This window comes from Amia ocellicauda, unplaced genomic scaffold (assembly GCF_036373705.1).
Source record: "Amia ocellicauda isolate fAmiCal2 unplaced genomic scaffold, fAmiCal2.hap1 HAP1_SCAFFOLD_36, whole genome shotgun sequence".
Taxonomy (NCBI): domain Eukaryota; kingdom Metazoa; phylum Chordata; class Actinopteri; order Amiiformes; family Amiidae; genus Amia; species Amia ocellicauda.
Genome location: NW_027102931.1, coordinates 122,761 through 146,500, shown reverse-complemented (window position 1 = coordinate 146,500; position 23,740 = coordinate 122,761). Strand labels below are relative to the sequence as shown.

General features: G+C 46.5%; 12 non-coding genes and 18 pseudogenes across 12 annotated transcripts; all 30 read left to right on the top strand.

Moving 5' to 3' along the window:
* Positions 1-13,084: 13,084 nt before the first annotated feature.
* On the top strand, positions 13,085-13,203 carry LOC136733742 (uncharacterized; annotated as a pseudogene).
* Positions 13,204-13,426: 223 nt separating this feature from the next.
* On the top strand, positions 13,427-13,545 carry LOC136733501 (5S ribosomal RNA). Its single transcript, XR_010810248.1, has one exon. It is a non-coding gene; the product is annotated as a 5S ribosomal RNA (ribosomal RNA).
* A 224-nt stretch (positions 13,546-13,769) lies between these two features.
* Positions 13,770-13,888, top strand: LOC136733536 (uncharacterized; annotated as a pseudogene).
* Positions 13,889-14,111: 223 nt separating this feature from the next.
* Positions 14,112-14,230, top strand: LOC136733489 (5S ribosomal RNA). The gene has a single exon (XR_010810246.1). It is a non-coding gene; the product is annotated as a 5S ribosomal RNA (ribosomal RNA).
* A 221-nt stretch (positions 14,231-14,451) lies between these two features.
* On the top strand, positions 14,452-14,570 carry LOC136733602 (uncharacterized; annotated as a pseudogene).
* Positions 14,571-14,790: 220 nt separating this feature from the next.
* LOC136733695 (uncharacterized) lies at positions 14,791-14,909 on the top strand (annotated as a pseudogene).
* Positions 14,910-15,124: 215 nt separating this feature from the next.
* Positions 15,125-15,243, top strand: LOC136733784 (uncharacterized; annotated as a pseudogene).
* A 221-nt stretch (positions 15,244-15,464) lies between these two features.
* LOC136733694 (uncharacterized) lies at positions 15,465-15,583 on the top strand (annotated as a pseudogene).
* A 215-nt stretch (positions 15,584-15,798) lies between these two features.
* LOC136733783 (uncharacterized) lies at positions 15,799-15,917 on the top strand (annotated as a pseudogene).
* A 221-nt stretch (positions 15,918-16,138) lies between these two features.
* LOC136733244 (5S ribosomal RNA) lies at positions 16,139-16,257 on the top strand. Its single transcript, XR_010810146.1, has one exon. It is a non-coding gene; the product is annotated as a 5S ribosomal RNA (ribosomal RNA).
* A 219-nt stretch (positions 16,258-16,476) lies between these two features.
* LOC136733279 (5S ribosomal RNA) lies at positions 16,477-16,594 on the top strand. Its single transcript, XR_010810171.1, has one exon. It is a non-coding gene; the product is annotated as a 5S ribosomal RNA (ribosomal RNA).
* Positions 16,595-17,147: 553 nt separating this feature from the next.
* Positions 17,148-17,266, top strand: LOC136733477 (5S ribosomal RNA). Its single transcript, XR_010810245.1, has one exon. It is a non-coding gene; the product is annotated as a 5S ribosomal RNA (ribosomal RNA).
* Positions 17,267-17,483: 217 nt separating this feature from the next.
* Positions 17,484-17,602, top strand: LOC136733627 (uncharacterized; annotated as a pseudogene).
* A 224-nt stretch (positions 17,603-17,826) lies between these two features.
* On the top strand, positions 17,827-17,945 carry LOC136733412 (uncharacterized; annotated as a pseudogene).
* Positions 17,946-18,164: 219 nt separating this feature from the next.
* LOC136733428 (uncharacterized) lies at positions 18,165-18,282 on the top strand (annotated as a pseudogene).
* A 225-nt stretch (positions 18,283-18,507) lies between these two features.
* LOC136733763 (uncharacterized) lies at positions 18,508-18,626 on the top strand (annotated as a pseudogene).
* Positions 18,627-18,836: 210 nt separating this feature from the next.
* On the top strand, positions 18,837-18,955 carry LOC136733563 (uncharacterized; annotated as a pseudogene).
* A 227-nt stretch (positions 18,956-19,182) lies between these two features.
* LOC136733465 (5S ribosomal RNA) lies at positions 19,183-19,301 on the top strand. Its single transcript, XR_010810244.1, has one exon. It is a non-coding gene; the product is annotated as a 5S ribosomal RNA (ribosomal RNA).
* A 219-nt stretch (positions 19,302-19,520) lies between these two features.
* LOC136733320 (5S ribosomal RNA) lies at positions 19,521-19,639 on the top strand. The gene has a single exon (XR_010810210.1). It is a non-coding gene; the product is annotated as a 5S ribosomal RNA (ribosomal RNA).
* Positions 19,640-19,849: 210 nt separating this feature from the next.
* LOC136733616 (uncharacterized) lies at positions 19,850-19,968 on the top strand (annotated as a pseudogene).
* Positions 19,969-20,185: 217 nt separating this feature from the next.
* LOC136733454 (5S ribosomal RNA) lies at positions 20,186-20,304 on the top strand. The gene has a single exon (XR_010810243.1). It is a non-coding gene; the product is annotated as a 5S ribosomal RNA (ribosomal RNA).
* A 209-nt stretch (positions 20,305-20,513) lies between these two features.
* On the top strand, positions 20,514-20,632 carry LOC136733312 (5S ribosomal RNA). Its single transcript, XR_010810203.1, has one exon. It is a non-coding gene; the product is annotated as a 5S ribosomal RNA (ribosomal RNA).
* Positions 20,633-20,842: 210 nt separating this feature from the next.
* LOC136733441 (5S ribosomal RNA) lies at positions 20,843-20,961 on the top strand. The gene has a single exon (XR_010810242.1). It is a non-coding gene; the product is annotated as a 5S ribosomal RNA (ribosomal RNA).
* Positions 20,962-21,171: 210 nt separating this feature from the next.
* Positions 21,172-21,290, top strand: LOC136733562 (uncharacterized; annotated as a pseudogene).
* Positions 21,291-21,518: 228 nt separating this feature from the next.
* On the top strand, positions 21,519-21,637 carry LOC136733430 (5S ribosomal RNA). Its single transcript, XR_010810241.1, has one exon. It is a non-coding gene; the product is annotated as a 5S ribosomal RNA (ribosomal RNA).
* A 216-nt stretch (positions 21,638-21,853) lies between these two features.
* LOC136733610 (5S ribosomal RNA) lies at positions 21,854-21,972 on the top strand. The gene has a single exon (XR_010810258.1). It is a non-coding gene; the product is annotated as a 5S ribosomal RNA (ribosomal RNA).
* Positions 21,973-22,191: 219 nt separating this feature from the next.
* On the top strand, positions 22,192-22,310 carry LOC136733479 (uncharacterized; annotated as a pseudogene).
* A 217-nt stretch (positions 22,311-22,527) lies between these two features.
* Positions 22,528-22,646, top strand: LOC136733508 (uncharacterized; annotated as a pseudogene).
* A 548-nt stretch (positions 22,647-23,194) lies between these two features.
* On the top strand, positions 23,195-23,313 carry LOC136733449 (uncharacterized; annotated as a pseudogene).
* Positions 23,314-23,528: 215 nt separating this feature from the next.
* Positions 23,529-23,647, top strand: LOC136733754 (uncharacterized; annotated as a pseudogene).
* The last annotated feature ends 93 nt before the right edge of the window (positions 23,648-23,740 follow it).

Here is a 23,740-nt window from a genome sequence, read left to right as displayed (position 1 = left end):
AGCATGCACCCGGGACAGCCCATCAACATTCCCCATGGCCTTCCCTGGCCTGTGCTGCAGGGTGAAATGAAAATGTTGGAGACTCAAAAACCACCTCATCACACGGGCATTCCTGTCTTTCGAACGATGCATCCAAGTGAGGGGGGCATGGTCAGTGATCAGGGTGAAGTGCCTGCCCAACAAATAGTATCGAAGACTGTCCAAAGCCCACTTCACTGCCAAACATTCTTCTTCAACTACCAAATAATTTATTTCATTGGATTCCAACTTTCTGCTAAGGAACAACACCGGGTGTTCGTGATCACCCATTCTTTGGGACAAAACCACTCCGATCCCCACCTCAGAGGCGTCCGTCTGGACTATAAATTCTTTCTGAAAGTCAGGTACCATTAAAACGGGGTTGCGGCAGAGCGCCTCCTGTAGGCTCCGGAAAGCCCGGTTTGCTGTATCACCCCATCTAACCATATTGGGTTCTGTAGCCTTAGTCATATCAGTCAGAGGGGCCGCTAAGGTAGCATAGTTGGGAATAAACCTCCGGTAATACCCAGTTAACCCTAAAAATGCCCTAACCTGCTTTTTATTGACAGGCCTAGGCCAAGAGTTTATGGCTTCAACCTTGGATATTTGGGGTTTCACCATACCCCTCCCTACTGTATAGCCCAAGTATTTGGCCTCTTCCAACCCCAAATTGCATTTGGTTGGATTAGCCATCAGGCCTGCTGCATGTATTGAATCCAATACCGCTTGGAGCTGAGACAAATGTGATTCCCAATCTGGACTGTGAATGACCACATCATCTAAATATGCTGCCGCATACGTCCTGTGTGGTCTAAGTATGTGGTCCATCAACCTTTGAAAGGTGGCAGGAGCACCATGCAGGCCAAAGGGCATCACTGTGTAGTGAAACAGACCATCTGGGGTTGCAAAGGCTGTTTTTTCTTTGGCACCCGGGGTCAAGGGAATCTGCCAGTAGCCCTTGGCTAAGTCAATAGTTGAAATATAGCGAGCATTCCCAATATTCTCTAACAATTCATCTACTCGGGGCATTGGGTATGCATCAAACTTTGAAATTTCATTAACCTTTCTAAAATCATTACAGAATCTCCAGGAGCCATCAGGTTTGGAAACCATGACTATAGGGCTGGACCACTCACTGTGGGATTCTTCAATAACCCCTGCCTCCAGCATTTCCTTAACCTCATTTCTAATAGTGTTCCTGCGAGCTTCTGGTACCCTGTAAGGCCTCATATTTACCTTCTTTCCTGGGAGAGACACAATGTTGTGAGAGACTAAATGGGTACGCCCCGGTATGCCTGAGAAAACTTCCCTATTACGTATTATCAAGTCGTTCACCTCCTTCAACTGGTCAGGTGACAAGGCAGCTGCAATATTCACCTTCGGTGTCCCTAGTGGCTGAGGGGGGTAAGTCAACATCAACACTTCCCTGTCCTTCCAGGCTTTTATTAAGTTGACATGATATATTTGTTCTGGGGGTCGGCGGCCGGGTTGCTGAACCTTATAGTTCACTTCCCGTATTCGCTCTATAATCTCATAAGGTCCCATCCACGTAGCCAGAAATTTACATTCTACAGTGGGAACCAACACCAACACCCTATCACCAGGCTGGAACACCCTCAGTGTAGCCTGACGATTATAGGCGAATTGTTGGTGTTCCTGTGCCTGCCTTAGGTGCTCTCTCACAATGGGAGTGACTGTGGCTATTCTCTCTTGCATAGCATTGATGTGCTCGACTACACTCCGGAAAGGAGTGGACTCGTGTTCCCACGTTTCACGGGCTATGTCTAATATCCCCCTGGGGTGCCTCCCATATAACAGTTCAAAAGGCGAAAAGCCCAGGGAAGCCTGTGGGACTTCCCTAATGGCAGACATCAAGTAGGGCAGCATGAATTCCCAATTTTTCCCATCCTTATCGATTACCTTTCTTAGCATGGACTTCAGGGTCCTATTAAATCTCTCAACCAACCCATCTGTTTGTGGGTGGTAGACTGATGTTCTCAACTGCTTAACCTGCAACAATTTACACAGATCGGTCATAACCTTAGACATAAAGGGTGTGCCCTGATCTGTTAATATCTCCCTCGGTATCCCCACCCTACTACACATCAACATTAGCTCTTTTGCAATACCTTTTGAAGCCATGGTCCGCAGTGGAATGGCTTCTGGGTACCTGGTGGCATAATCCAAAATAACCAGTATATACTGATGCCCTCTGGCTGATTTTGGGAGAGGTCCCACCACATCCATAGCTATCCTAGCAAAGGGGGTCTCTATGATGGGCAAAGGGACCAGTGGGCTTCTGAAGGCTGGTTTAGGAGCATGTAGTTGACATTCAGGACATGAGCTACAATGTTCTGTCACGTCTGCATGTACGCCTGGCCAGTAAAACCTCCTCAGGAGTCTATCCTTGGTTTTGTCCATCCCCAGATGTCCCCCCAGGATATGCCCATGTGCCAGACTGAGAACTGTTCGTCTGAATGGGGTGGGAACTAGCAATTGCTCCACAATGTCCACCCCTATCTTATTTACACGGTACAATAGGTCATTTTTTACCATAAAATAAGGATAAGCTGTTGGCGGGTCTGCAGTAGTCATAGGGGTCCCATTTACTACCTTCACATTTTCTTTAGCATAGTGTAGAGTGAGATCTCGCACCTGTGCGCTGCCAAAATCAGTGGGGAGTCCCTCTAACACTGACACTTCTACATTGTCAGCTTCAGGGGTCTCTATGAATGGATTCTCACCCACCCTGCTAGTGCTGGGTTCCTCACCCTCCATAGGGTCATCTACGTCACTACATTCCACCCCTATGTTTTCAGTTTAATTTTCCCCAACCAAAACCTTCACTGTCGACTCAACTGGAACCAGGTCTACTTTTAGCTCTAGTTGTGGGATCGAGGCAACTTCTGGCTTACAGTTTTCAGTGTGCATTTCCAATTTACTATGTTTTCTATCTAGTTTTCCAAAATTAGGAAAATATCGTCCCAGTATCACATCATATGGCATGTTGGGTACCACACCGACTTCGTAATCTAGTTTCCCGGCCTCTGTCTGTATGTTTACAAGGGCTGTGGGATAGGGGCGTGTGTCACCATGTGTGCATGTGATACTGAGCTCCTGATGTCTATCCAGCTTGTTGGTCGCTACTAATTTTTCTGTGACCAGTGTAACCATACTGCCAGAGTCGAGTAGAGCAGCCACTTCTTTCTCATCGACTATCACTGTACACATGTGTTTTGGATTAGGTACTCCGCCTATGAAAACATCCGTCCCAACAGGGCAGGCATAAAATACCGGTTTCTCTTTCCCCATATCACACACATTACATTGCATTGGTTCCTCTCTACCTGGGCAGTGGGCCGCAATATGTCCTACTTTGTCACAATTGTAGCAGACAATTGGTTGTGATGGTGACCCCCTATAACCCTTAGTCTCGGCTTTAGGCCCCACCTTTGCCCCCCCCAGTCTTGCTCTTTTCTTCCAGTCCAGCGCGTCGTGTTTCCCAGAGTACTTTGGAACCATCTTACCCGGTCCGCTGGTTCGTCATGGCCTGGGGAACGAGTTTTTAACCTCCGGTACATGCTCTGCTGCTCCGGCTGTATAGAACCGCTCTACAATGGCCACCAAGGTGTCAGCGGACAGCACCTCATTCTGGCCAACCCAGCGTCGAACGTCCTTGGGCAAACAGCGTTGGTAGTTGTCAAGGACTATGGCCTCCACCACCTCGGCTGATGAATGGACCTCTGGCTGTAGCCATTTCCTGGCCAGATGGATCAGATCAAACATCTGCGTTCGGATTGGTTGTCCTGGTTGGTAGGCCCACTGCTGAAACCGATGTGCCCTCACTGCGGTGGTCACGCCCAATCGGGTCATTATCTCCGCTTTCAATTTATCATAGTCCTGGGCGTCCTTCAGCTCCAGATCAAAGTACGCTTTCTGTGCATCCCCTGCCAGATAAGGTGCCACAAGCCCTGCCCAGGAATCTTTTGGCCATCCCTCTCTCTGCTGTCCTCTCAAAGGTCATAAGGAAGGCCTCAACATCGTCCTGTTTTGTCATTTTCTGCAGAAAGTGATTGGTGCGGGGAGTGGAATGGGTTGCAGCCCCCTGTGGCCCAATCCTGGTTGCAAGTGCTTCAACACTCTCTTTCAGCTCTTTAGTCACCTTTTCCTGCTCTTCTCTAAACATTTTATTTGTATCATGCTGGACCTGCAGTGCTTCCTGATGCATCCGCATAGCATCCTGGTGAGCCACCTGCTGCACCCTGGTCGCTTCCTGTTGGGCTATTACAGCCTGTAGTTTTTTTTTTTTTGGATAAAAAAATTCACTCAGCCAGTCTGGGTTTCATGAGGTGCTGCCCGCATTCTACACCAAATGTGACAAAACGCCTTGGCTGTACACATGTGCGGGTCTTCTCTGTGATCTTCTTAGGAGTAAAAACCAGTCATGACCCAGGGAGGAGGTTGCAAATACAGGGCTGTGCCTGTATGTTTACTTCAAACAAAACAAATCTGAAAACAAAACCTAACTCACACTGGAGTTGTAACTAATCTTACATAATCATTCTATTTTAAACAAAGTCTGGAATAAATAAGTCTTGGCTTTCTCCTTATGAGCTACCTCTGTTTTCCAGATAACTCACCCTATTGTCTCTCACTTCTCTCTCTCTCAGACCCGCCTTATATACCTGGTGAATAATTGAGGAAGTAACACCAAGTGACCACATTAGGTGCTAGAATGGCTGCCTGAGGGTTTCTGGGGAGTGTAGTTGCCTAGGGTCGGTATTCTACCCTAGAGTACACACCTTGCAGCAGACCTGGCCTGACATATCTGCCATGTATGACCCTGCCCCTTGGTTTGTCACAATACATACATACATACATATACACGGAAAATAAATAATAGAATTATGAATCACAATAAGATGTAATGAAGTACAGAAAAAGAAAATGTAATAAAATGTGATCTTTAATACATACAAATAAAGAAAATAGGTATACCATTTCCAGATTCCTTTTTTGAAATACAATGACATGCATTACAAACGAGTATTTACATTATATTTACAGCCGGTGCTCGTGTGTCACTGTGTCCCTCAGGCTGTGGTTGGCGCTGACATATTGGGCAGAATGTGTCCCTTATTTTGGGCTAAAGCTTTCTGTGGAGGGGAACGTGGATCATTTTGTACCATTTTTGGGAGGATCTGCCTTGTTGGGGCAGAGCTGTGATCCAGGTGAACAGCAGATCGGGCATAGGTGGGCATGTGGGCAGAGGAGTAGGAAGGCCGGTCAAGCAAATAAGCTTGCTAAGGTACACAGCAGCAGCAAGCAGCCCCCACATCCAGCCAGCCAGCCAGTCTGGCTAGCAGTGACTGAGTGGTTGACAGACGGCAAGCAACGGAATGTTCATGCTCTGTGATGTCATAGCAGTCAGCTGAGAGAGGCTTGTGATGTCATCGCTGAGCTGGCTGGCTGGCTGGCTGGCTGGCTGTGTGTGTGTCTGTGTGTGTGTGTGTGTGTGTGTGTGTGTGTGTGTCTGTTTGTGTTTGTCAGTCTGTCTGTCTGTCTGTCTCTCTCTCTGTCTCTCTCTCTCTCTCTCTCTCTCTCTCTCTCTCTCCTCTCAATTCAATTCATTTGTATTGTCAAAGCAATTGGACATACATACATACATACATACATGCTAGAAAATCATTACTATGTTATCTTAAAGGCTAACTAAGCAGAACATATTTCATTATAGAACAGAGTTCATAGATCTACACATGGTTTTAAGGAACAGGCACGTAGGTCATACCGTTTGACATTGTCTCCAAGGTTCTCATCGTAAATAACAAACAGAAATCAAACTACCTTATGGCCTCCTGACCTTCTAGCTTGACCTTATCTTTCTTAAGTATACAAGAGAGAAAAACAGGTTTGAGAAAATCATTTCTAACTTTCCTTCCATACAATAATACATACATACATACATACGGAAAATAAATAATAGAATTATGAATCTCAATATAATGTAATGAAGTACAGAAAAAGAAAATGTAATAAAATGTGATCTTTAATACATTCAAATAAAGAAAATAGGTTTACTATTTCCAGATTCCTTTTTGAAATACAATGACATGCATTACAAACGAGGCTTAGGTGGGCATTTGGGCATAGGAGTAGGAAGGCCGGTCAGGCAAATTAGCTTGCTAAGATACGCAGCAGCAGCAAGCAGCCCCCCCATCCAGCCAGCCAGCCAGTCTGGCTGGCAGTGACTGAGTGGTTGACAGACGGCAAGCAACGGAATGTACGTGCTCTGTGATGTCATAGCAGTCAGCTGAGAGAGGCTCGTGATGTCATGGCTGAGCTGGCTGGCTGTCTGGCTGGCTGGCTCTGTGTGTGTGTGTGTGTGTGTGTGTGTGTGCGTGTGTCTGTCTGTCTGTCAATTCATTTCAATTCAATTCAAAGGTGCTTTATTGGCATGATCTATCACAATATTGCCAAAGCAGATACAAATGTTCTATCAATCAAGACAAAACATTGCAATACAAGATTCAGTGGAACAAATATAGTACACATTGAAATAAAATTAAGTAGGATATAAACCATATTTGTTGTTTGTATCAAAATTTGTGTCATGACATCAGAAAAATCACTGTTTTTATTTTGTTTTGCAAATGGAGTGCCACAGGCTGGTGTCTACACACTGTCTCGCAGGCTGTGGCAGGTGGATACATATTGCGCTGCTAAGAAGGCAGTGCGCTCCTCCTCTCCCAGCAGGACGGGGAGTTTGCAGCAATCGGGGATCATGCTGAACTCAGGGATATGCATTTTTAATATTTTAAAGTATGTCTCCCTGATTTTTGTGTATTTAGGGCAGGACAGCAGGAAATGCGCCTGTGTTTCGACCTCCCCTAGGTCACACTGGCTGCACAGCCGCTCTTCTCTGGCAACCCAGAATTTTCTGTAGCGGCCTTTTTCAATGGCGAGGCTGTGGTCACTGAGCCTGTATTTAGTTAGATTTTGTCTCTCTTTTATATTTTGGATTTTTAAGTATTCAGCCAATGTAATGTTTCTATTCAGGGCCCGGTAGCATTCCAATTTGTTTTGTAATTCTAATTCGTGTCTCTAATCTTTTGTGTATTTGCTTTTCAGGTACATGTCAATTTTCCCAATTGTAGTTGTTTTGGTCATTGTGTGTTCGGGCTCTGTGAGCCTCAGAGCCGTGGGGGCGTTTCTGTGTACGTGTAAGATGTTTTTATTAAATTCTAGGTGGAATATTTCCATGGGGCTTTTGTCCCAATTGCTGTTATTGAGGTTCATGAGGGGACCCCACACTTCGCTCCCATATAGCAGGATTGGTTGGATGATGGAGTTTAATATTTTAATCCAAATAGTTATTGGTATTGTTGTTTTCCCAAATTGTGTCTTTATGGCATAAAATGCCCGGCGTGCCTTGTCTTTTAATGCGTTTATAGCCAGGCTGAAGCTCCCTGACGCACAGATGGTCAGGCCAAGGTAGTTGTATCTGGTGCAGTGCTCTAATCCAGTGCTGCCCAGAGTGAAGCGGTACCTGTTTCCCTGAGATGGGGCTTTTTTCTGGAAAACCATAACTCTGGTCTTGTCCAGATTGACTGCCAGGGCCCATTTCTGACAGTACTGCTCTAGCAGCGCCAGGTTCTGCTGAAGCCCCTGCTCTGTGGGCGACAGCAGCACCAGGTCGTCTGCGTAGAGCAGGAACTTGATCTCTGTGTCATGGAGAGTTAGGCTGCGGGCGTCAGACTGCTCCAACACTGTGGCCAACTCGATGATGTAGATGTTGAACAGTGTTGGACTCAGACTGCAGCCCTGTCTCACTCCCCGCCCCTGAGTGAAGAACTCTGTTCTTGAGTTGCCAATTTGAACTCCGCATTTGTTTTCAGAATACATTGATTTAATGATGTCATAAACTTTACCCCCTACACCACTCTGTAGAAGTTTATAAAATAATCCCTTGTGCCAGATTGAGTCAAATGCCTTTCTAAAGTCTACAAAACAGGCAAATATTTTTCCTTTATTGTTTTGGGTATATTTATTTATGAGGGTGTGTAGAGTGTAAATATGATCGGTTGTGCGGTGTTTTGGTAGGAAGCCAATCTGACTCTTATTCAGGACACTGTGCTTGGTAAGGAAGGCCAGTATCTGGGCGTTGATGATACTGCAGAACACCTTCCCCAGGTTACTGCTCACACAGCTGCCCCAGTAGTTATTGGGGTCTAATTTGTCTCCACTTTTAAAAATCGGGGTGATCAATCCTTGATTCCCGACCTCAGGGAAACACCCGGCTCTCAGCACCAGGTTAAAGAGTTTGAGCAGAGCCTCCTGCAGCTGCTCTTGTGTAGTTCTCTGTGCTGGGCTCTGACCATCTCTAACTGGGTGGCAGGGAGACCAGTTTTGTGGGAAGTTTGGCTCTGACTTGTGGCTGCGCTGATCTTTTTAGGTAAAGTGTTATTTGGCTGTGGTCTGATAGTGGAGATTGTTGTCTGACTATAAACGCATTGTTGGCTTGTGGGTCCAGGTCAGTTATGGCGTAGTCCACCACACTGCTGCCCAGAGCCGAGCAGTATGTGAATCTCCCCAGAGAGTACCCCCTGGTCCTGCCATTGATGATATATAGACCCAGGCTTTTACATAGGCGCACTACCTGCTTCCTGCTCTTGTTTACCACGCTGTCGTGGCTGTTTCAGTGTGGAGGTGTGTGTGTGGCACAGCGGGGAGTCTCCGAACAGGTGTGTGTTCCCCTCTGTATTGATGTAGTCCATCTCTCTGCCAGTCCTGGCATTGAGATCGCCACACAGCAGTACAGAGCCCAGGGTCTGGAAGTGGCAGATTTCGTTTTGAAGCTCATGAAAGCCTTCCTCATTATAGTAGGGGGAGTCTGCGGGTGGCATATAAATTGCACATAGGTATATATCTGTGTTATTTTGTAGGGTGTCTTTTCTGATTTTCATCCACAGGTGTGTGTCTCCTCTCTGTACTGGGCATAGGGCTGCTCGGAGCTCCTCCCTGTACCACACGATAATCCCCCACGAGGCCCTGCCACACCTGACTTTGGGTTTTTTATAGGAGGGCACAATCAGCTCCCTGTATCCATTGTATCCATCCAGTGTATAGACATATCTGCACAGCACCAAGTCTCTACAAGAATGAAAACATCTGAACTATTTACAGTGTTGATCAGTTCAGGGCCTGTGCTCTTCATTCCAAAAGTTGAGGAGCGTAAACCCTGCATATTCCAACTGCTTATTTTAAAGGACATGTTCATATATTTTATTATACTTGTATCTTCTACATAAGAAAGTTTAATTTGTGGTCTACAACTGATATTATATTACTATTAATAATTATATATGGATATACATAATAATCACTCAAAGATTTTATCTTTGCATCAAAATATCAGAATAATTAAATCACATTTTTTCTTACTCTCCATCTCCACAACCATATATATGTGTGTTGAGGCTCAGTTAACTCAGCAGTGTGGTACAGATGACACTGAGGAGTTGCCTTATCTGGGCCAGCTGGGCAGCATCGGGCCTCCAGGCTCTGGAAGCCGCTGCTGCGTGGCTGTGTGGCTGTGCTGGTCCCCGGCTGTCCGCTCTGCTGTGCTGGACGGGCCCTCTGGGGATGGGGGGGTGGGGAATGGGGCCGCGGGGTCTCAGGGGCTGGGGCTGGGGTGGAGCCGGTGGCTGGGGATGTGGCCGGGGGCTGGGGGGTTTGCTCCTGGTCTCGAGGTGGGGGTGTGTGGGGTTTCGGCCCAGGGTTGTGTCCTTGAGGACCTTTGAGATGATCCTCACACCCGTCTTGTTGAGGTGGACGTGGTCATACTGGTGATGTGGCTGGATGTCTCAGTGGTGTGCCAGGTGGACGTTGGGGAGGAGGGCACATCTTCGGGACACTTCTGCGTTGATGGCCTGGATGATGTGCAGGGGCACGTCTGTGCGGGGCAGCAGTGTGGAGATGGAAATTTTGGCAGTTGGGAATTCCTCTGTGGCTTTCGTTGCTACCTGTCTCAGGGCTGAGGCCACATCGCCCCTGCGGGCACTCAGGTCGTTAGTGCCGGTGTGGATGAGGATGTGTTTGACTTGGCAAAGCCTCCTCTTGGAGAGCAGCTCCAGGGCTCTCTGTGCTGTGGAGCACCAAAGCTTTTTCACTTTTCGCCCAGGGAAGAGGCGCCTCTCAACCAGGAACTTCCCATTGGATTCGCTCAGAATGACCACCTCTGCGTTGACCTGCCACTCCGGGTTTGCGTCGGGAGTGGTGGGGGCAGCGGGTGTGTTTTGAGGGAGTGGCGTTTCAGGGGGTTGTGTATTAGTGGCAGGTCTGGTGATAGTGGGTGTGTCAGGAGTGGTGGGGAGTGTGGGTGGATCAGTGGGTGCGTCAGGGGTTGGAGGTGTTGTGGGGTCAGTGCAGTGCAGTCTCTGTGCTCCAGTGATGTGTAGCTCCTCTCTTAGCTCCTCCAGCTGGCTCTGCAGGCTCCTTAGCTGGCTGTGCTGGGGTGTCCTGGTCAGCTCCTCCCTCGCTCTGCGCAGCTCCGTCCTCAGGGTTTGGCTCTGCTCCTCCAGGTCTCTCACTGCTGCTCTCAGCTCATGGATCTCAGCCTTGTGCTGCATCTTTAGTCTGTGCATCTCATCCCGGAGCTGATCGCACAAGGAGGTCTGGGCCAGGGTGCTCAAGGTCTGCTCCCTGAACTCCGCAAACTCCAGCTCCAGCACTGATAGGCATTCCTTTAGTGTTTTAATGTTGCTGGAGAGTTTTGGGGAGACAGGGGGGCAGTCTGTGGGAGATGGGGCACTGTCTGGCTCCGTGTGGCTGGGGGCAGACTGCAGGGTGGCCGGCTCTGGCTCTTGTTTCTCTACCTCAGTCTGCTGCTTTGAGGTGTGGAAGCCGAGAGCTAATTGGTCCAGGCTGCTCTCGCTGCCCTGCACCATGATGGTCCCGTTGTGGTATACATTAAAAGTGAGCATCACACTGTCTGTGTCTTTCTCTACCAGCACTGAGATCTGCCTGCCTCTGCTAATGCCCCTCTTGTTGTTATTGGGGTATGTCTGGCACAGGGTTTTGTGAAAGGCGGTGTAGAACAGTAGATTGTTCTTGACCCTGTTTTCTCCTTTACCGGTGTAGTCTAGGATGAGGGTCTCAGGAGATGCTCTCATCACAGCTTGTTTGTAGTCCTTCTTAGCCTGTGCAGAGCGAATGTCTTCAGGGTATCAGATTTCAAAAGGCAGCTCTGCAGTCAGACTGCTGTTCGATAGATTTCTATCAGTCTCAGTGGCAGTTGGGCTCTCTCCTACTGTCACTCTATTCAAATCGGAGCTCTGCATTTTCATTGGCTGAGTCAACTACTGAGAATGCTTATTTATTTTATTAATACATATTTTTTTGTTTAATTATTTGTCTCTTACCTCCAATTCTTGTCTTCAGCTTTTCTTTTCTGACTTTTCTTCCTGAACTGTCTCTCTGCTTTCTTCTTTTTGTGTTTCTCTTAAAATTATTATTTTTTGAATACTTTTTCTTCTGAATTTCTATTCCATGTCTTCTGTGTATGTTTATAGTGCTATATATTCATTTGTAAATCACAAATTAAATCCGCTTATGTATAAAAACAAATGTTTTTTAGGAGCTCATATTCCTCTCTCTCTCTCTCTCTCTCTCTCAATTCATTTCATTTGTATTGTCAAAGCAATTGGACATACATAAACATACATACATATACACTCACCTAAAGGATTATTAGGAACACCTGTTCAATTTCTCATTAATGCAATTATCTAATCAACCAATCACATGGCAGTTGCTTCAATGCATTTAGGGGTGTGGTCCTGGTCAAGACAATCTCCTGAACTCCAAACTGAATGTCTGAATGGGAATGAAAGGTGATTTAAGCAATTTTGAGCGTGGCATGGTTGTTGGTGCCAGACGGGCCGGTCTGAGTATTTCACAATCTGCTCAGTTACTGGGATTTTCACGCACAACCATTTCTAGGGTTTACAAAGAATGGTGTGAAAAGGGAAAAACATCCAGTATGCGGCAGTCCTGTGGGCGAAAATGCCTTGTTGATGCTAGAGGTCAGAGGAGAATGGGCCGACTGATTCAAGCTGATAGAAGAGCAACTTTGACTGAAATAACCACTCGCTACAACCGAGGTATGCAGCAAAGCATTTGTGAAGCCACAACACGTACAACCTTGAGGCGGATGGGCTACAACAGCAGAAGACCCCACCGGGTACCACTCATCTCCACTACAAATAGGAAAAAGAGGTGAGACATTCAGATGGTAGAGTCAGAATTTGGCGTAAACAGAATGAGAACATGGATCCATCATGTCTTGTTACCACTGTGCAGGCTGGTGGTGGTGGTGTAATGGTGTGGGGGATGTCTTCTTGGCACACTTTAGGCCCCTTAGTGCCAATTGGGCATCGTTTAAATGCTACGGCCTACCTGAGCATTGTTTCTGACCATGTCCATCCCTTTTTGACCACCATGTACCCATCCTCTGATGGCTACTTCCAGCAGGATAATGCACCATGTCACAAAGGTCGAATCATTTCAAATTGGTTTCTTGAACATGACAATGAGTTCACTGTACTAAACTGGCCCCCACAGTCACCAGATCTCAACCCAATAGAGCATCTTTGGGATGTGGTGGAACGGGAGCTTCGTGCCCTGGATGTGCATCCCACAAATCTCCATCAACTGCAAGATGCTATCCTATCAATATGTGCCAACATTTCTAAAGAATGCTTTCAGCACCTTGTTGAATCAATGCCATGTAGAATTAAAGCAGTTCTGAAGGCGAAAGAGGGTCAAACACAGTATTAGTATGGTGTTCCTAATAATCCTTTAGGTGAGTTCATCGTAGCTCTTAATACTCTCTTTCTGTCTGGAGGAGATATAATTGAAGTATTGTACACGTACCCGGCTACTTTCAACACCCATTGCTGCACTGATATTTTTCCCTCCATTTTTCTTTATACATTTTTTTTTTGCTGGAAGTTCCGTCAATACCCGTCAGCCTTTAAGAGACATCATGCAGCCAGGCCTCTTGGCTTGCGGCCACACCGTCCTGAACGCGCCCAATCTCATCAGATCTCGGAAGCTAAACGGGGCAAGGGTTCGTCAGTACTTGGATGGGTGACCTCCTGGAGATATCAGGTGCTGCAAGTTATTTCGTCTCCTGGGTAACTTTATCGTAGCTCTAAATACTCTCTTTCTGTCTGGAGGAGATATAATTGAAGAATTGTACACATACCCGGCTACTTTCAACACCCTTTGCTGCACTGATATTTTTCCCTCCATTTTTCTTTTTTTTTTTTCTTTTTTTTTTTTTGCTGGAAGTTCTGTCAATACCCGCCAACCTTTAAGAGACATCATGCAGCCAGGCCTTTCGGCTTGTGGCCACACCGTCCTGAATGCGCCCGATCTCGTCAGATCTCGGAAGCTAAACGGGGCAGGGCCTGGTCAGTACTTGGATGGGAGACCTCCTAGAAATACCAGGTGCTGCAAGCTTTTACGTCTCCTGGGTAACTTTATCGTAGCTCTCAATACTCTCTCTCTGTCTGGAGGAGATATAATTGAAGTATTGTACACGTATCCAGCTACTGTCAACACCCTTTGCTGCACTGATATTTTTCCATCCATTTTTCTTTTTTCTTTTTTTCTTTTTTTTTTTTGCTGGAAGTTCCGTCAATACCCGCCAACCTTTAAGAGACATCATGCAGCCAGGCCTTTCGGCTTGTGGCCACACCGTCCTGAATGCGCCCGATCTCGTAATATCTCGGAAGCTAAACGGGGCAGGACCTGGTCAGTACTTGGATGGGAGACCTCCTGGAAATACCTGGTGCTGCAAGATTTTACGTCTCCTGGGTAACTTTATCGTAGCTCTTAGTTCTTTCTTTCTGTCTGGAGGAGATATAATTGAAGAATTGTACACGTACCCAGCTACTGTCAACACCCTTTGCTGCACTGATATTTTTCCATCCATTTTTCTTTTTTTTTTTTTTTTTTTTTCTTTTGCTGGAAGTTCTGTCAATACCCGCCAACCTTTAAGAGACATCATGCAGCCAGGCCTTTCGGCTTGTGGCCACACCGTCCTGAATGCGCCCGATCTCGTCAGATCTCGGAAGCTAAACGGGGCAGGGCCTGGTCAGTACTTGGATGGGAGACCTCCTAGAAATACCAGGTGCTGCAAGCTTTTTACGTCTCCTGGGTAACTTCATCGTAGCTCTTAATACTCTCTTTCTGTCTCCAGGAGATATAATTGAAGAATTGTACACGTACCCGGCTACTTTCAACACCCTTTCCTGCACTGATATTTTTCCCTCCAGTTTTCTATTTTTTTTTTTTTTTTTTTTTGCTGGAAATTCCGTCAATACCCGCCAGCCTTTAAGAGACATCATGCAGCCAGGCATCTCGGCTTGCGGCCACACCATCCTGAACTCGCCCGATCTCGTCAGATCTTGGAAGCTAAACGGGGCAGGACCTGGTCAGTACATGAATGTGAGACCTCCTGGAAATACCTGGTGCTGCAAGCTTTTACGTCTCCTGGGTAACTTCAGCGTAGCTCTTAATACTCTCATTCAGTCTGGAGGAGATATAATTGAAGAATTGTACATGTACCCGGCTACTTTCAACACCCTGTCCTGCACTGATATTTTTCCCTCCATTTTTCTATTTATTTATTTTTTATTTTTTGCTGGAAGTTCCGTCAATACCCGCCAACCTTTAAGAGACATCATGCAGCCAGGCCTCTCGGCTTGCGGACACAAAGTCCTGAACGCTCCCGATCTCGTCAGATCTCGGAAACTAAACGGGGCAGGGCCTGGTCAGTACTTCGATGGGAGATCTCCTGGAAATACCAGGTGCTGCAAGCTTTTACGTCTCCTGGGTAACTTTATCGTAGCTCTTAATACTCTCTATCTGTCTGGAGGAGATATAATTGAAGAATTGTACACGTACCCGGCTACCTTCAACACGCTTTGCTGCACTGATATTTTTCCCTCCATTTTTCTTTTTTCTTTTGTTTCTTGCTGGAAGTTCCATCAATACCCTCCAGCCTTTAAGAGACATCATGCAGCCAGGCCTCTTGGCTTGAGGCCACACCGTCCTGAAGACGCAAGATCTCGTCAGATCTCGGAAGAAAAACTGGGCAGGGCCTGGTCAGTAATTGGATGGTTGACCTCCTGGAAATACCAGGTGCTGAAAGCTTTTTACATCTCCTGGGTAACTTCAGCGTAGCTCTTAATACTCTCATTCAGTCTGGAGGAGATATAATTGAAGAATTGTACATGTACCCGGCTACTTTCAACACCCTGTCCTGCACTGATATTTTTCCCTCCATTTTTCTATTTATTTATTTTTTATTTTTTGCTGGAAGTTCCGTCAATACCCGCCAACCTTTAAGAGACATCATGCAGCCAGGCCTCTCGGCTTGCGGACACAAAGTCCTGAACGCTCCCGATCTCGTCAGATCTCGGAAACTAAACGGGGCAGGGCCTGGTCAGTACTTCGATGGGAGATCTCCTGGAAATACCAGGTGCTGCAAGCTTTTACGTCTCCTGGGTAACTTTATCGTAGCTCTTAATACTCTCTATCTGTCTGGAGGAGATATAATTGAAGAATTGTACACGTACCCGGCTACCTTCAACACGCTTTGCTGCACTGATATTTTTCCCTCCATTTTTCTTTTTTCTTTTGTTTCTTGCTGGAAGTTCCATCAATACCCTCCAGCCTTTAAGAGACATCATGCAGCCAGGCCTCTTGGCTTGAGGCCACACCGTCCTGAAGACGCAAGATCTCGTCAGATCTCGGAAGAAAAACTGGGCAGGGCCTGGTCAGTAATTGGATGGTTGACCTCCTGGAAATACCAGGTGCTGAAAGCTTTTTACATCTCCTGGGTAACTTCAGCGTAGCTCTTAATACTCTCATTCAGTCTGGAGGAGATATAATTGAAGAATTGTACATGTACCCGGCTACTTTCAACACCCTGTCCTGCACTGATATTTTTCCCTCCATTTTTCTATTTATTTATTTTTTATTTTTTGCTGGAAGTTCCGTCAATACCCGCCAGCCTTTAAGAGACATCATGCAGCCAGGCCTCTTGGCTTGCGGCCACACCGTCCTGAACACGCCCGATCTCATCAGATCTCGGAAGCTAAGCGGGGCAGGGCCTGGTCAGTACTTGGATGGGAGACCTCCTGGAAATACCTGGTGCTGCAAGCTTTTTACGTCTCCTGGGAAACTTCATCGTAGCTCTTAATACTCTCTATCTGTCTGGAGGAGATATAATTGAAGTATTGTACACGTACCCGGCTACTTTCAACAGCCTTTGCTGCACTGATATTTTTCCCTCCATTTTCCATTTTTTTTTTTTTTTTTTTTGCTGGAAGTTCCATCAATACCCGCCAGCCGTTAAGAGACATCATGCAGCCAGGCCTCTTGGCTTGCGGCCACACCGTCCTGAACGCGCCCGATCTCGTCAGATCTCGGAAGCTAACGGGGCAGGGCCTGGTCAGTACTTGGATGGGTGACCTCCTGGAAATACCAGGTGCTGCAAGCTTTTTACGTCTCCTGGGTAACTTCATCATAGCTCTTAATACTCTCTTTCAGTCTGTAGGAGATATTATTGAAGAATTGTACACGTACCCGGCTACTTTCAAAACCCTTTGCTGCACTGATATTTTTCCCTCCATTTTTCTTTTTTCTTTTTTTTTTTGCTTGAAGTTCCGTCAATACCCGCCAGCCTTAAAGAGACATCATGCAGCCGGGCCTCTTGGCTTTCGGCCACACCGTCCTGAACGCGCATGATATTGTCAGATCTCGGAAGCTAAACGGGCAGGACCTGGTCAGTACTTGAATGTGAGACCTCCTGGAAATACCAGGTGCTGCAAGCTTTTACGTCTCCTGGGTAACTTTATCGTAGCTCTTAATACTCTCTTTCAGTCTCCAGGAGATATAATTGAAGAATTGTACACGTACCCGGCTACTTTCAACACCCTTTCCTGCACTGATATTTTTCCCTCCATTTTTCTATTTTTTATTTTTTTTTTTTTGCTGGAAGTTCCGTCAATACCCGCCAACCTTTAAGAGACATCATGCAGCCAAGCATTTCGGCTTGTGGCCACACCGTCCTGAATGCGCCCGATCTCGTCAGATCTCGGAAGCTAAACGGGGCAGGGCCTGGTCAGTACTTGGATGGGAGACCTCCTAGAAATACCAGGTGCTGCAAGCTTTTTACGTCTCCTGGGTAACTTCATCGTAGCTCTTAATACTCTCTATCTGTCTGGAGGAGATATAATTGAAGTATTGTACACGTACCCAGCTACTGTCAACACTATTTGCTGCACTGATATTTTTCCATCCATTTTTCTTTTTTTTTTTTTTTTTTTGCTGGCAGTTCCGTCAATACCCGCCAGCCTTTAAGAGACATCATGCAGCCAGGCATCTCAGCTTGCGGCCACACCATCCTGAACGCGCCCGATCTCGTCAGATCTCGGAAGCTAAACGGGGCAGGACCTGGTCAGTACATGAAAGTGAGACCTCCTGGAAATACCTAGTGCTGCAAGCTTTTACGTCTCCTGGGTAACTTTATCGTAGCTCTTAATACTCTCTCTCTGTCTGGAGGAGATATAATTGAAGTATTGTACACGTATCCAGCTACTGTCAACACCCTTTGCTGCACTGATATTTTTCCATTTATTTTTCTTTTTTCTTTTTTTAATTTTTTTTTTTGCTGGAAGTTCCGTCAATACCCGCCAACCTTTAAGAGACATCATGCTGCCAGGCCTTTCGGCTTGTGGCCACTCCGTCCTGAACGCGCCTGATCTCATCAGATCTCGGAAGCTAAACGGGGCAGGGCCTGGTCAGTACTTTGATGGGAGACCTCCTGGAAATACCAGGTCCTGCAAGCTTTTTACGTCTCCTGGGTAACTTCATCGTAGCTCTTAATACTCTCTTTCTGTCTCCAGGAGATATAATTGAAGAATTGTACACGTACCCGGCTACTTTCAACACCCTTTCCTGCACTGATATTTTTCCCTCCATTTTTCTTTTTTTTTTTTTTTTTTTTTGCTGGAAATTCCGTCAATACCCGCCAGCCTTTAAGAGACATCATGCAGCCAGACATCTCGGCTTGCGGCCACACCGTCCTGGACGCGCCCGATCTTGTCAGATCTCGGAAGCTAACGGGGCAGGACCTGGTCAGTACTTGGATGGGTGACCTCCTGGAAATACCAGGTGCTGCAAGCTTTTTACGTCTCCTGGGTAACTTCATCATAGCTCTTAATACTCTCTTTCAGTCTGTAGGAGATATTATTGAAGAATTGTACACGTACCCGGCTACTTTCAAAACCCTTTGCTGCACTGATATTTTTCCCTCCATTTTTCTTTTTTCTTTTTTTATATTTTTTTTTTGCTGGAAGTTCCGTCAATACCCGCCAACCTTTAAGAGACATCATGCAGCCAGGCATCTCGGCTTGCGGCCACACCGTCCTGAAGACGCAAGATCTCGTCAGATCTCGGAAGAAAAACTGGGCAGGGCCTGGTCAGTAATTGGATCGGTGACCTCCTGGAAATACCAGGTGCTGAAAGCTTTTTACATCTCCTGGGTAACTTCAGCGTAGCTCTTAATACTCTCATTCAGTCTGGAGGAGATATAATTGAAGAATTGTACATGTACCCGGCTACTTTCAACACCCTTTGCTGCACTGGTATATTTCCCTCTATTTTTCTTTTTTTTTTTTGCTGGCAGTTCCGTCAATACCCGCCAGCCTTTAAGAGACATCATGCAGCCAGGCATCTCGGCTTGCGGCCACACCATCCTGAACGCGCCCGATCTCGTCAGATCTCGGAAGCTAAACGGGGCAGGACCTGGTCAGTACATGAATGTGAGACCTCCTGGAAGTACCTGGTGCTGCTAGCTTTTACGTCTCCTGGGTAACTTTATCGTAGCTCTTAATACTCTCTATCTGTCTGGAGGAGATATAATTGAAGTATTGTACACGTACCCAGCTACTGTCAACACCCTTTGCTGCACTGATATTTTTCCATCCATTTTTCTTTTTTTTTTTTTTTTTTTTTTTTTTTTTTGCTGGAAGTTCCGTCAATACCCGCCAACCTTTAAGAGACATCATGCAGCCAGGCCTTTCGGCTTGTGGCCACACCGTCCTGAATGCGCCCGATCTCGTCAGATCTCGGAAGCTAAACGGGGCAGGGCCTGGTCAGTACTTGGATGGGAGACCTCCTAGAAATACCAGGTGCTGCAAGCTGTTTACGTCTCCTGGGTAACTTCATCGTAGCTCTTAATACTCTCTTTCTGTCTGCAGGAGATATAATTGAAGAATTGTACACGTACCCAGCTACTTTCAACACCCTTTCCTGCACTGATATTTTTCCCTCCATTTTTCTATTTTTTTTTTTTTTTTTTTGCTGGAAATTCCGTCAATACCCGCCAACCTTTAAGAGTCATCATTCAGCCAGGTCTCTCGGCTTGCGGCCACACCGTCCTGAATGCGCCCAATCTCGTCAGATCTCGGAAGCTAAACGGGGCAGGGCCTGGTCAGTACTTGGATGGGAGACCTCCTAGAAATACCAGGTGCTGCAAGCTTTTTACGTCTCCTGGGTAACTTCATCGTAGCTCTTAATACTCTCTTTCTGTCTCCAGGAGATATAATTGAAGAATTGTACACGTACCCGGCTACTTTCAACACCCTTTGCTGCACTGGTATATTTCCCTCTATTTTTCTTTTTTTTTTTTGCTGGCAGTTCCGTCAATACCCGCCAGCCTTTAAGAGACATCATGCAGCCAGGCATCTCGGCTTGCGGCCACACCATCCTGAACTCGCCCGATCTCGTCAGATCTCGGAAGCTAAACGGGGCAGGACCTGGTCAGTACATGAATGTGAGACCTCCTGGAAGTACCTGGTGCTGCTAGCTTTTACGTCTCCTGGGTAACTTTATCGTAGCTCTTAATACTCTCTATCTGTCTGGAGGAGATATAATTGAAGTATTGTACACGTACCCAGCTACTGTCAACACCCTTTGCTGCACTGATATTTTTCCATCCATTTTTCTTTTTTTTTTTTTTTTTTTTGCTGGAAGTTCCGTCAATACCCGCCAACCTTTAAGAGACATCATGCAGCCAGGCCTTTCGGCTTGTGGCCACACCGTCCTGAATGCGCCCGATCTCGTCAGATCTCGGAAGCTAAACGGGGCAGGGCCTGGTCAGTACTTGGATGGGAGACCTCCTAGAAATACCAGGTGCTGCAAGCTGTTTACGTCTCCTGGGTAACTTCATCGTAGCTCTTAATACTCTCTTTCTGTCTGCAGGAGATATAATTGAAGAATTGTACACGTACCCAGCTACTTTCAACACCCTTTCCTGCACTGATATTTTTCCCTCCATTTTTCTATTTTTTTTTGCTGGAAATTCCGTCAATACCCGCCAACCTTTAAGAGTCATCATTCAGCCAGGTCTCTCGGCTTGCGGCCACACCGTCCTGAATGCGCCCAATCTCGTCAGATCTCGGAAGCTAAACGGGGCAGGGCCTGGTCAGTACTTGGATGGGAGACCTCCTAGAAATACCAGGTGCTGCAAGCCTTTTACGTCTCCTGGGTAACTTCATCGTAGCTCTTAATACTCTCTTTCTGTCTCCAGGAGATATAATTGAAGAATTGTACACGTACCCGGCTACTTTCAACACCCTTTGCTGCACTGATATTTTTCCCTCTATTTTTCTTTTTTTTTTTTGCTGGAAATTCCGTCAATACCCGCCATCCTTTATGAGACATCATGCAGCCAGGCCTTTCGGCTTGTGGCCACACCGTCCTGAATGCGCCCGATCTCGTCAGATCTCGGAAGCTAAACGGGGCAGGGCCTGGTCAGTACTTGGATGGGAGACCTCCTAGAAATACCAGGTGCTGCAAGCTTTTTACGTCTCCTGGGTAACTTCATCGTAGCTCTTAATACTCTCTTTCTGTCTCCAGGAGATATAATTGAAGAATTGTACACGTACCCGGCTACTTTCAACACCCTTTGCTGCACTGGTATATTTCCCTCTATTTTTCTTTTTTTTTTTTGCTGGCAGTTCCGTCAATACCCGCCAGCCTTTAAGAGACATCATGCAGCCAGGCATCTCGGCTTGCGGCCACACCATCCTGAACGCGCCCGATCTCGTCAGATCTCGGAAGCTAAACGGGGCAGGACCTGGTCAGTACATGAATGTGAGACCTCCTGGAAGTACCTGGTGCTGCTAGCTTTTACGTCTCCTGGGTAACTTTATCGTAGCTCTTAATACTCTCTATCTGTCTGGAGGAGATATAATTGAAGTATTGTACACGTACCCAGCTACTGTCAACACCCTTTGCTGCACTGATATTTTTCCATCCATTTTTCTTTTTTTTTTTTTTTTTTTTTTTTTTTTTTTGCTGGAAGTTCCGTCAATACCCGCCAACCTTTAAGAGACATCATGCAGCCAGGCCTTTCGGCTTGTGGCCACACCGTCCTGAATGCGCCCGATCTCGTCAGATCTCGGAAGCTAAACGGGGCAGGGCCTGGTCAGTACTTGGATGGGAGACCTCCTAGAAATACCAGGTGCTGCAAGCTGTTTACGTCTCCTGGGTAACTTCATCGTAGCTCTTAATACTCTCTTTCTGTCTCCAGGAGATATAATTGAAGAATTGTACACGTACTAGGCTACTTTCAACACCCGTTGCTGCACTGATATTTTTCCCTCCATTTTTCTTTTTCTTTTATTTTTCTGCTGGAAGTTCCGTCAATATCCGCCAGCCTTTAAGAGACATCATGCAGCCAGGCGTCTCGGCTTGTGGCCACACCGTCCTGAATGCGCCCGATCTCGTCAGATCTCGGAAGCTAAACGGGGCAGGGCCTGGTCAGTACTTGGATGGGTGACCTCCTGGAAATACCAGGTGCTGCAAGCTTTTTACTTCTCCTGGGTAACTTTATCGTAGCTCTTAATACTCTCTTTCTGTCTGGAGGAGATATAATTGAAGAATTGTACACGTACCCGGCTACTTTCAACACCCTTTCCTGCACTGATATTTTTCCCTCCATTTTTCTATTTTTTTTTTTTTTTTTATGCTGGAAATTCCGTCAATACCCGCCAGCCTTTAAGAGACATCATGCAGCCAGGCGTCTCGGCTTGTGGCCACACCGTCCTGAACGCGCCCGATCTCGTCAGATCTCAGAAACTAAACGGGGCAGGACCTGGTCAGTACTTGGATGGGAGACCTCCTGGAAGTACCAGGTGCTGCAAGCTTTTTACGTCACCTGGGGAACTTCGTCGTAGCTTTTAATACTCTCTTTCTGTCTGGAGGAGATTTAATTGAAGAATTGTACACGTACCCGGCTACTTTCAAAACCCTTTACTGCACAGATATTTTTCCCTCCATTTTTTTTTTTTCTTTTTTTTTTTTGCTGGAAGTTCCGTCAATACCCTCCAGCCTTTAAGAGACATCATGCAGCCAGGCTGCTTGGCTTGCGGCCACACCGTCCTGAACGCGGTCGATCTCATCAGATCTCGGAAGCTAAACGGTGCAGGGCCTCGTCAGTACTTGGATGGGTGACCTCCTGGAAATACCAGGTGCTGCAAGCTTTTTCGTCTCCTGGGTAACTTCATCGTAGCTTTTAATACTCTATTTCTGTCTGGAGGAGATATAATTGAAGAATTGTACACGTACCCGGCTACTTTCAACACCCTTTGCTGCACTGATATTTTTCCCGCCATTTTTCTTTTTATTTTTTATTTTTTCTGGAAGTTCCATCAATATCCGCCAGCCTTTAAGAGACATCATGCAACCAGGCATCTCGGCTTGCGGACACACAGACCTGAACGCGCCCGATCTCATCAGATCTCGGAAACGAAACGGGGCAGGACCTGGTCAGTACTTGAATGTGAGACCTCCTAGAAAAACCTGGTGCTACAAGCTTTTACGTCTCCTGGGTAACTTCATCGTAGCTCTTTATACTCTCTTTCTGTCTGGAGGAGATATAATTGAAGTATTGTACACGTACCCGGCTACTTTTAACACCCTTTGCTGCACTGATATTTTTCCCTCCATTTTTCTTTTTTCATTTTTTTTTGCTGGAAGTTCTGTCAATATCCTCCAGCCATTTAGAGACATCATGCAGCCAGGCCTCTTGGCTTGCGGCCACACCGTCCTGAACGCGCCCGATCTCGTCAGACCTTGGAAACTAAACGGGCCAGGGCCTGGTTAGTACTTGGATGGGTGACCTCCTGGAAATACCAGGTGATGCAAGCTTTTTACGTATCCTGTGTAACTTCATCGTAGCTCTTAATACTCTCTTTCAGTCTGGAGGAGATATAATTGAAGAATTGTACACGTACCCAGCTACTTTCAACACCCTTTGCTGCACTGATATTTTTCCCTCCGTTTTTCTTTTTTTTTTTTTTTTTGCTGGAAGTTCCATCAATACCCTCCAGCCTTTAAGAGACATCATACAGCCAGGCCTCTTGGCTTGCAACCACACCGTCCTGAACGCGCCCCATCTCGTCAGATCTCGGAAGCTAAACGGGGCAGGGCCTGGTCATTACTTGAATGTGGGACCTCCTGGAAATACCTGGTTCTGCAAGCTTTTTACGTCTCCTGGGTAACTATATCGTAGCTCTTAATACTCTCTTTCTGTCTGGAGGAGATATAATTGAAGTATTGTACACGTACCTGGCTA